General features: G+C 34.5%; 1 pseudogene; it reads left to right on the top strand.

Annotated features, from left to right (window-relative positions):
• Positions 1-4,454: 4,454 nt before the first annotated feature.
• On the top strand, positions 4,455-4,551 carry LOC138821719 (U6 spliceosomal RNA; annotated as a pseudogene).
• Positions 4,552-7,640: the final 3,089 nt, after the last annotated feature.

Here is a 7,640-nt window from a genome sequence, read left to right as displayed (position 1 = left end):
TTGGATACTTCAAACCAATGATTTCACATTTCATAGTAGCTTAAAAAATAATATCCTTATTAACATGAGATAGTGAAGATTTCTTTTATTACATAAGCCAAAAAGTTTGGGGATCAGAAAATAATTGAGCAAATTGAAAAGGTAAGAAAACACGTTATTACATACCCTAGCTAAGCATTTTGGTGTCAGCAGTGGAGGAGACTAAAACTTTTTGATATAGATTGTCTTAATGTTTTTGCTACCTTAAGTGATTTTACAGAGCCTATTTGGCTCAGTGTAATGAAGAACAAATTGAACGAAGACATGACAATAAATTCCACCTCCAAATAAAAGAGTTTTCAAAGAGAAACCATGAAGATGTAGCAGTGGGGGACGTCTTATAGTCCTTCAGCTTCACTAGACTTGAAGCCAAGAAGTTGTGATTGATTGGAAATCAAGCAAGAGCTAAGAGGAGGACATAAAAGTAGGACATAGAAATATTGCCTTTGTAACAGACAATGTCATCCAAGGAATCGGTGATTTAACTCTATTCTTCTCCATACATCATGTTGAGCAAATACAAGACCAAGAGGAAAATAATCTATTTAAATAATTTTGCAAAGAATAACTTCACTGTTCCTGATATGGTATCTAAGGAGAGTCTTAAGAGAGAAGATAAAAGTCTTAAGAGAGAAGATAATAGTGGAGTATTCTTAGGTTTCCTCTAAATATCTTGTTAGCAAAATATATCGTTGAGGTTAGAAGTGATTGAACCAAAAAGTGGTGGAGTAATTATTTTTGTGGGCACTTTAGACACAAGAAAATTTCAAGGTAAAAGAAAAAAGAAAAAAAAATTATAGCCAAATAGTTGTGATTATAGGTTCTTGGACTGGATTTTTGGAGACAAAGTTTTGCATTAGTGTTGGTCCTCATTAACATAGTTGTTGGGTTTTCGTGGCAACTAAATGAAAAGGGGAAGTTTAATGGACTCGCTTGAACAAGTAAAGAGCATGATAGAAAATAATGGCAAATAATATTTAATGAATTATTTTGAACAATTATTTTGTGAGAACCAAGAAGGAAAGAAATTTCAAAATCACATGACTTTATTAAAAGTATGAAAATGGAGTAGTGAAGAGATTGAGAGAAAACATAGAGTACTATTTTCTCTCCAGTGGAGTAATAGGTTCTTGATCTTGCTTCTTCCATTCTTTCTTCACAAGCTATCAAGTGTGCCTCAGGACTGGAGTATCCAGTTCAGACAAAGAGCACTCGCAGAAGAAAATATTTGCTGTAGATATAGGTGATTTATAACCTTAGACAATCTTTTTAAGTCTGTTCAAAATTCTTCCCTACCCCAAACTTCCCTCTTTGAACAGCTTTCTTTGCTTTTCCAAAGACCGCCCTTCATTAACTGCTTAAAATTTTGAGAGGGCATATTCATACGCTCTAGAGATGGCTGTTTGGTTGTGATTTTTGTGTGTTTTATTGTTGTTTTTAAGTGAATTTCAAAAGGTTGTGCAAGTGTTTTACAATTAAATATGTCCATCTAATTGTCTAATGCTCCTGGATCAGAGTCACTCCTTCTATCATTCTCAACCAACCCTTTCTCCAAGATTTAGTTCAGATTTACCACTTCCTTTATTACATGTGTACATTGCGTATTCTAGCTGTACTTGCCCCTTGTTCCATTTTTCATTCATTCTATTTCTTGACTATTGTTCCTCTCTGGTTTCCATTTCCTGATAGTCATTCTGTTAAACTGCCTGTTAATACTTTGAAAGGTTTATATACATTCCATGGAGTTTCACTCCCACATACACTTGAACTGTTGTCAGCTTATATTTCCATAATTCATTCATCTGCAATAACAATTTGCAAGACTGGAGATGTTAAGCACTTAGACATGATTTTATTCTCATTCATTTGGAAGATTAATCTTTAACCAATAAGAAAGTTTAAAAATGGCTTAGAATTTATTCCTAACTACCAGTTTTTTTTATAAATAGCTTTGGACAATGGTGTGCGATTATTTTATTTTGCATAGGATAATTTTTTCTACTACCTATAAGTTTTGGAAAAGAAGAAAACTAAAATTTACTTCTTAGAGGAATATGACAGAAATAGAAGACAGATTTTATGTTTGTCACATCTCTCATCAGTACCCATATTCAAGATTTAAAATCATATTTCTTACTATGTTAGACAGATTGGGAAAACATAAAACAACACATGATAGGGCAGTTATTAGTGACTTTTTAAAATGTACCTTCTTATTTGATGAAATTTACTTTGTTAGCTAATATTTGGGTTTGAAATATGGGAGGCTGATCTATTTAACACATTTCTGGAAGGCACCCACTAAACAACACAAATTGTGAGGGGTACTATTTCTACACTTTAAAGAATGGTTTAACTTGTTTGGTATTAGTGCTGGGTACGTAAATCAACTCTTTTAACTTGCTCCCTACACTTGAAAACATTGTAATGTCACTATCATCTACTTGTCAAGGGTTATTTTGGCAAATGTGATTTTAAATAGTTTAGTTGAAAATGAATATACTTTCAGGAGATTAAATGTATGTTATCATTGGTTTGAGAATGACAACATTTTTTATACTACAGAACCTAGTTTACTGAAATACCAGTGTATTGAAGCACTAAGGATCTTCACAGTTAATATTTTTCTAAATGATATTTGACCTCTAAATCAAGTATTCCTTGCCTTGGTAGACCAATTATGGATCTATCATTACAGAAACTATTTTTGGGGGGGAGTCCAGTCGTGGCGACTGATCTTTAGGCCTGGGCACTGTCCCTCAGCTCTTCAGCTCAAGGCTAGAGCTCTACCACTTGAGCCACAGCCCCACTTCCGGCTTTTTTTCTTTTTGCTTATGTGGTCTGAGGAATCGAACCCAGGGCCTCAGGCATGCAAGGCAAGAGCTCTACCACTGAGCCATCTTCCCAGCCCTACAGAAACTATTTTTTTGGCTGCACTGAAATCTTTCATTAATCATTAGGAGAGGGGTACTAAAAATAATCTTGTTCATTTGTGATTTTGTTCACTCATATGGGCTGGTCATCAGTAAATTGAAAGTTTGAATTACAGTACTTTCAGATTTTGTGATCTCATCTTTCATTTTAAGTTGCCTTGCATTTCACAATTGATTTCTGCTAATTCTTGTAAGGAATTGGGGTCCAGAAATAATGTAGGAAATGAGAAATTGAGATGAGTCTTCAATTATTTTCTAGAAAGATTCACTGTGTAAAATTTAAAATCAGAACATATAAATATAAAATATATAAGTACATATAAAATAAAAATTGTTTTGCATTATTGTGTTGTGGTTAGGGAATCAAAAGCAACTCTGTTTTGGGGGATTTTTTTGGGTCTGGTCGTGGGGCCTGAATTCTGGGCCTGGGTGCTGTCCCTCAGCTCTTAAGCTCAAGGCTAGCACTCTACCACTTGAGCCACAGTGCCACTTCCGGCTTTTTTCTTATGTGGTGCTGAGGAATCCAACCCAGGGCCTCAAGCATACAAACCAAGTGCTCTACCACTGAGCCACCTTCCCAGCCCCAGCAACTCTGTTTTAAAGTATTATTCCATTATCTCTACCTCAGTTTTTGGTAGAGTTAGACTTAAAGCTTTACCATTTGTAGATTTACAGCCTAGAGGCAAGAAGAAACACTATGATTAAAACATTACCAATTTCAGGCCTAATATCAAGGAGAAACATATGGCCTTCTTCAGGAGCTATGGAAATATTTGGTGATAGAAAATCAGTAGTGTAAATTCCTGCCAGATTGGATGATGCACAGGCTAGAACAGTAGGTAATCATGCATGTGAACAATTTTTTCACCTTCTTGGCTTTAGCTACTTTTGAAATGATAAGCATAATAAACACTTATATTTTGATAAAATATCTTCCATTCTGAAAAATTCTGTCTGAACTGTTCATCTCTCTATGATTCCTTGTAACTAAGATTAGTTTTGTTCCAGTAAGACAATCTATGCTGTCAGGGTAAGATATTCTTGTTGGTCTGTTCCTACATGGAAGAAGGGTAAAGGTTCAGGTAAACATTTGTCCCAGCAAGACCTCATTTGGGAAATTTTAAGCTGCAGTAGTTTAGAAGTAGCTCTTAAGCAAGTCTTACTTTGAATCCATTAGCTCTACAAAGCTAACTGAGTTGATAAATAAGTACTTGAAAAGCCATCACCTTTGGACTTAGCTGAAAAGGTTTCAAAGTATGATTAAATTTAAAATGAAAATGACAAAATAGAAATTGACAAAAAATTGTAAATGTGAGTAATCGACCAAACGATATGTATTTTCCACTATACACAGAATTTTAGAGAAATAAGATCAATAGCATTTTTAGGAACAATAAGGGTTCCTTGTTACAAGTAGGGAACCATGGATAGATGCCTGTATAAAGATTGCATCATTAAGTACTTAAATTTAGAGGGTAGTACATGCTTCAGAAGCAGGTCTACCCAAATTTCAATACAGAGATTAACATGGCACATGCACAAAGATGATATGAAAATTTGTGAAGTATTCCATATTTTTTCTTTCTTCTGATGCAAGAAATGAAAAACAGTTATTAAAAAGTTAATTACAAAAAAACAAGTGTAACAATACATGTAATTTATAGAATTAAAGGTTAGATTGACATCAGTGTATTAATTCTTCACCTTAGAAAGGCCTTTACATAGCATAACCTTTACAAAACTTGAAATTAGATAACATTGTAATTTTATCCCAAGGAAATAAAATAATATAAGGACCTAGGAAAAAAAGAAATCTTAAACTTCTTCTATATGGAATGCAGTCTGAAAGGACACATTTATTAATGAACCTATACATTATATAACAATGTAGAATTCCAAGTATTATATCTAGGAGCGAATGAAATAGATTATGGATATTATACAAACACAGACATACTTTTTTTCAGAAAACTACAAGGAAAACTTTAGTTTCTATAATATTCATTTCAACAGAGAAGTTAAAATTATTTCTGATTTTAAAAAATCACAAACTGCAGAAATCATTATAGATGTATACAAACAACTCTTTAATACATTTTGACATAAAAGTCAGGCAATTCTCTTGAAAGAATACCATGGATTCCATGAATTTTTAAAGTAAGATATTGCTGTTGCTTTGTATTGTGAAAAAAAAATTTAAGGGACACAAAGGATGGACTGGCATTTTTGAAATTTAAGAAACTTAACCAAACCATTACAACTTAGGAGAACAATTTGTACAGCCTTCCACAACTTCAAAGAGGTAGTGATACATACTTATCCTTTTGTGGCAATATTAAATGCAGTTTCATCCAAGTTGATCTTCAGACCTGGTTTGATATAATGGTTCAACAGAGTATCTTTTCTATTTCTATTTCCAGCAGCAAGATGCAAGGCAATCAAGAGGCCTTTAGTTTGGGTATTGGTATCTGCATCATGATGAATTAAGAAAGAAGCCACTCTAGTATTATTGCACATATAAGCACTGTGCAGGGTTGTGAGCCATTCAGAGTTATTGCATGAATATCTGCCTTGAGCTACCAACTCATGGACAAAGTCTAAGTGGCCACTCTAGGCTTCCCAATGAAGAGGGGTATACTCATCTTCATCCCTAGTATTCATCTGGGTGGCCTTTTTGGAAAGTAGTCTACAAGCCATAGTAAGCCGATTAATTTCAGCATCCCAAAGAATAAATTTGCTTGGATCCTACTCCATTTTTTTCTTGCAATTGATACCATTTCTCACTTTTTCATCTTGTTCCTGGTCTTCGTCAGAATTGCCTAACCAGAGATTTTGAGTGCAAGTGGGAATGAGATGTCCATGTATTTCACCAAGATTTCACAATGGTTGAACTGGTCAGAAAAATCTGGTGAATTTCCTGCATATGTTTTTTCATCATGATTTAATTTCTCTTTTTACATTTTTACTATTTTGAATTATTCTAACTGATAGTAGAGAATTGATAGAGAGCAGAGAAATGATTTTCCTCAGTATTCAAAAGTACAGACTGAAAATGAGGACCAGTGGGGTCTTCATGTGCAGCTTATTCTAGGAATGAGAAAATAGGAAACAATGCCTTCTATGTCAATGATTTGGGAAATACCATGTTATAGTGTAAAAGAAATCACTATTCAATATAAAGGCTTTAAGAGCTTTCTAATAGCTTTGTAAAGTTGGTATCCAACATTAGAAAAAATGTATAATGCAGTAGTAAAATAGAAGTCCTTTGTATGACTACCTAAATTCTTGTTTTTTTTAAATAGCTATACCATTCTGAATTTTTTTTTTAAATTTTATTGTGAACATACTGTACAGAAGGGTTAAAATTACATGGGCAAGATAATGACTATATTTCTTATCAAGCATTGTAGCCTCCTCCTTTGTTTACCCTTCACAACCCTTCCCAGCTTCCCCCTACTTCCCACCCAAACCTACCCCCACACCAAAGTTGTAAAGTTCGTTTTCGACATGACAACTTGTACTTCTCATTGTTGCAACGGATCCATCTGTATCCTTATTTAAACGAATTGTTTTTCCCCATCCCCTCTTCAAATTATACCAACATCAAATACACTGAAAGCAGGGGTTATCCTGTGGTGGAGGAACATACAAAGCAACAAAGAAATAATCTTTTATATGTGTTAGAAACAACTGCATGAAAGAAAAAAAAACTTTTAAATACATGTCTAAAGGTTCATTTTCCTAATATCACCTTATCCGACCTTCTCTGATTGACTCATACATATACTAGATATTGAAAATAAGGGAAACCGTGGGGCCTATGATTCATTGGGCTTGGCTTACTTCACTTAATATAAATATTTGCAAATCTTTCCATTTCCTAACAAATGGGGAAATGTCATTCTTTCTGATGGAGGCATAGAATTCCATTGTGTATATACACCACATTTTCTTGATCCATTCATCTACTGAGGAACATCTGGGTTGGTTCCATATCTTAGCTATGGTAAATAATGTTGCAATAAACATAGTTGTGCTGGTAGCTTTAGTGTGGTCTTGTTTGTAAACATTTGGGTAAATGCCCAAAAGTGGGATTGCTGGGTCATAGGGGAGCTCTATGTGAAGTCTTTTCAGGAACCTCCATACTGCTTTCCAAAGTGGTTGAACAAGTTTACATTCCCACCAACAATGAAGTAACGTTCCCTTCTGTACACACCCCCTCCAGCATCTGTTGTTGTTAGAGTTCTTGATTTTTGCCATTCTAACTGGAGTGAGGTGTTATCTCAATATTGTTTTGATTTGCATTTATTTTATGGCTAGGTATGTTGAGCATTTCTTCATGTGTCTATTGGACACCCTTCTTTCTTATTCAGAGAAGTTTCTCTTTAAGGCTTTCGCCCACTTATAAAATGGGCAGTTGTTTCTATGAGGATTTGTTGTTGGGGGATTTAATTTTTTGAGTTCCAAGTATATTTTAGATATAAGACCCTTGTCTGTTGTATGGCTAGTGAAGATCTTCTCCCAATCCGTGGGCTTTCTATTGATCTTGCTAGCTATGTCCTTTGCCATGCAGAAGCTCTGCAACTTTATGCAATGCCATTTGTCCAACCTTTCTTTGATTTGTTGTGTTTCGGGGTCTCTATTCAGAAAATTTCGGATTGAGCCAAG

This window comes from Dipodomys merriami, unplaced genomic scaffold (assembly GCF_024711535.1).
Source record: "Dipodomys merriami isolate MVZ:Mamm:240054 unplaced genomic scaffold, mDipMer1.0.p SCAF_93, whole genome shotgun sequence".
NCBI classification, from domain to species: domain Eukaryota; kingdom Metazoa; phylum Chordata; class Mammalia; order Rodentia; family Heteromyidae; genus Dipodomys; species Dipodomys merriami.
Note: the sequence above shows the minus strand (reverse complement) of the source record. Positions and strands in the feature narration are given on the sequence as shown.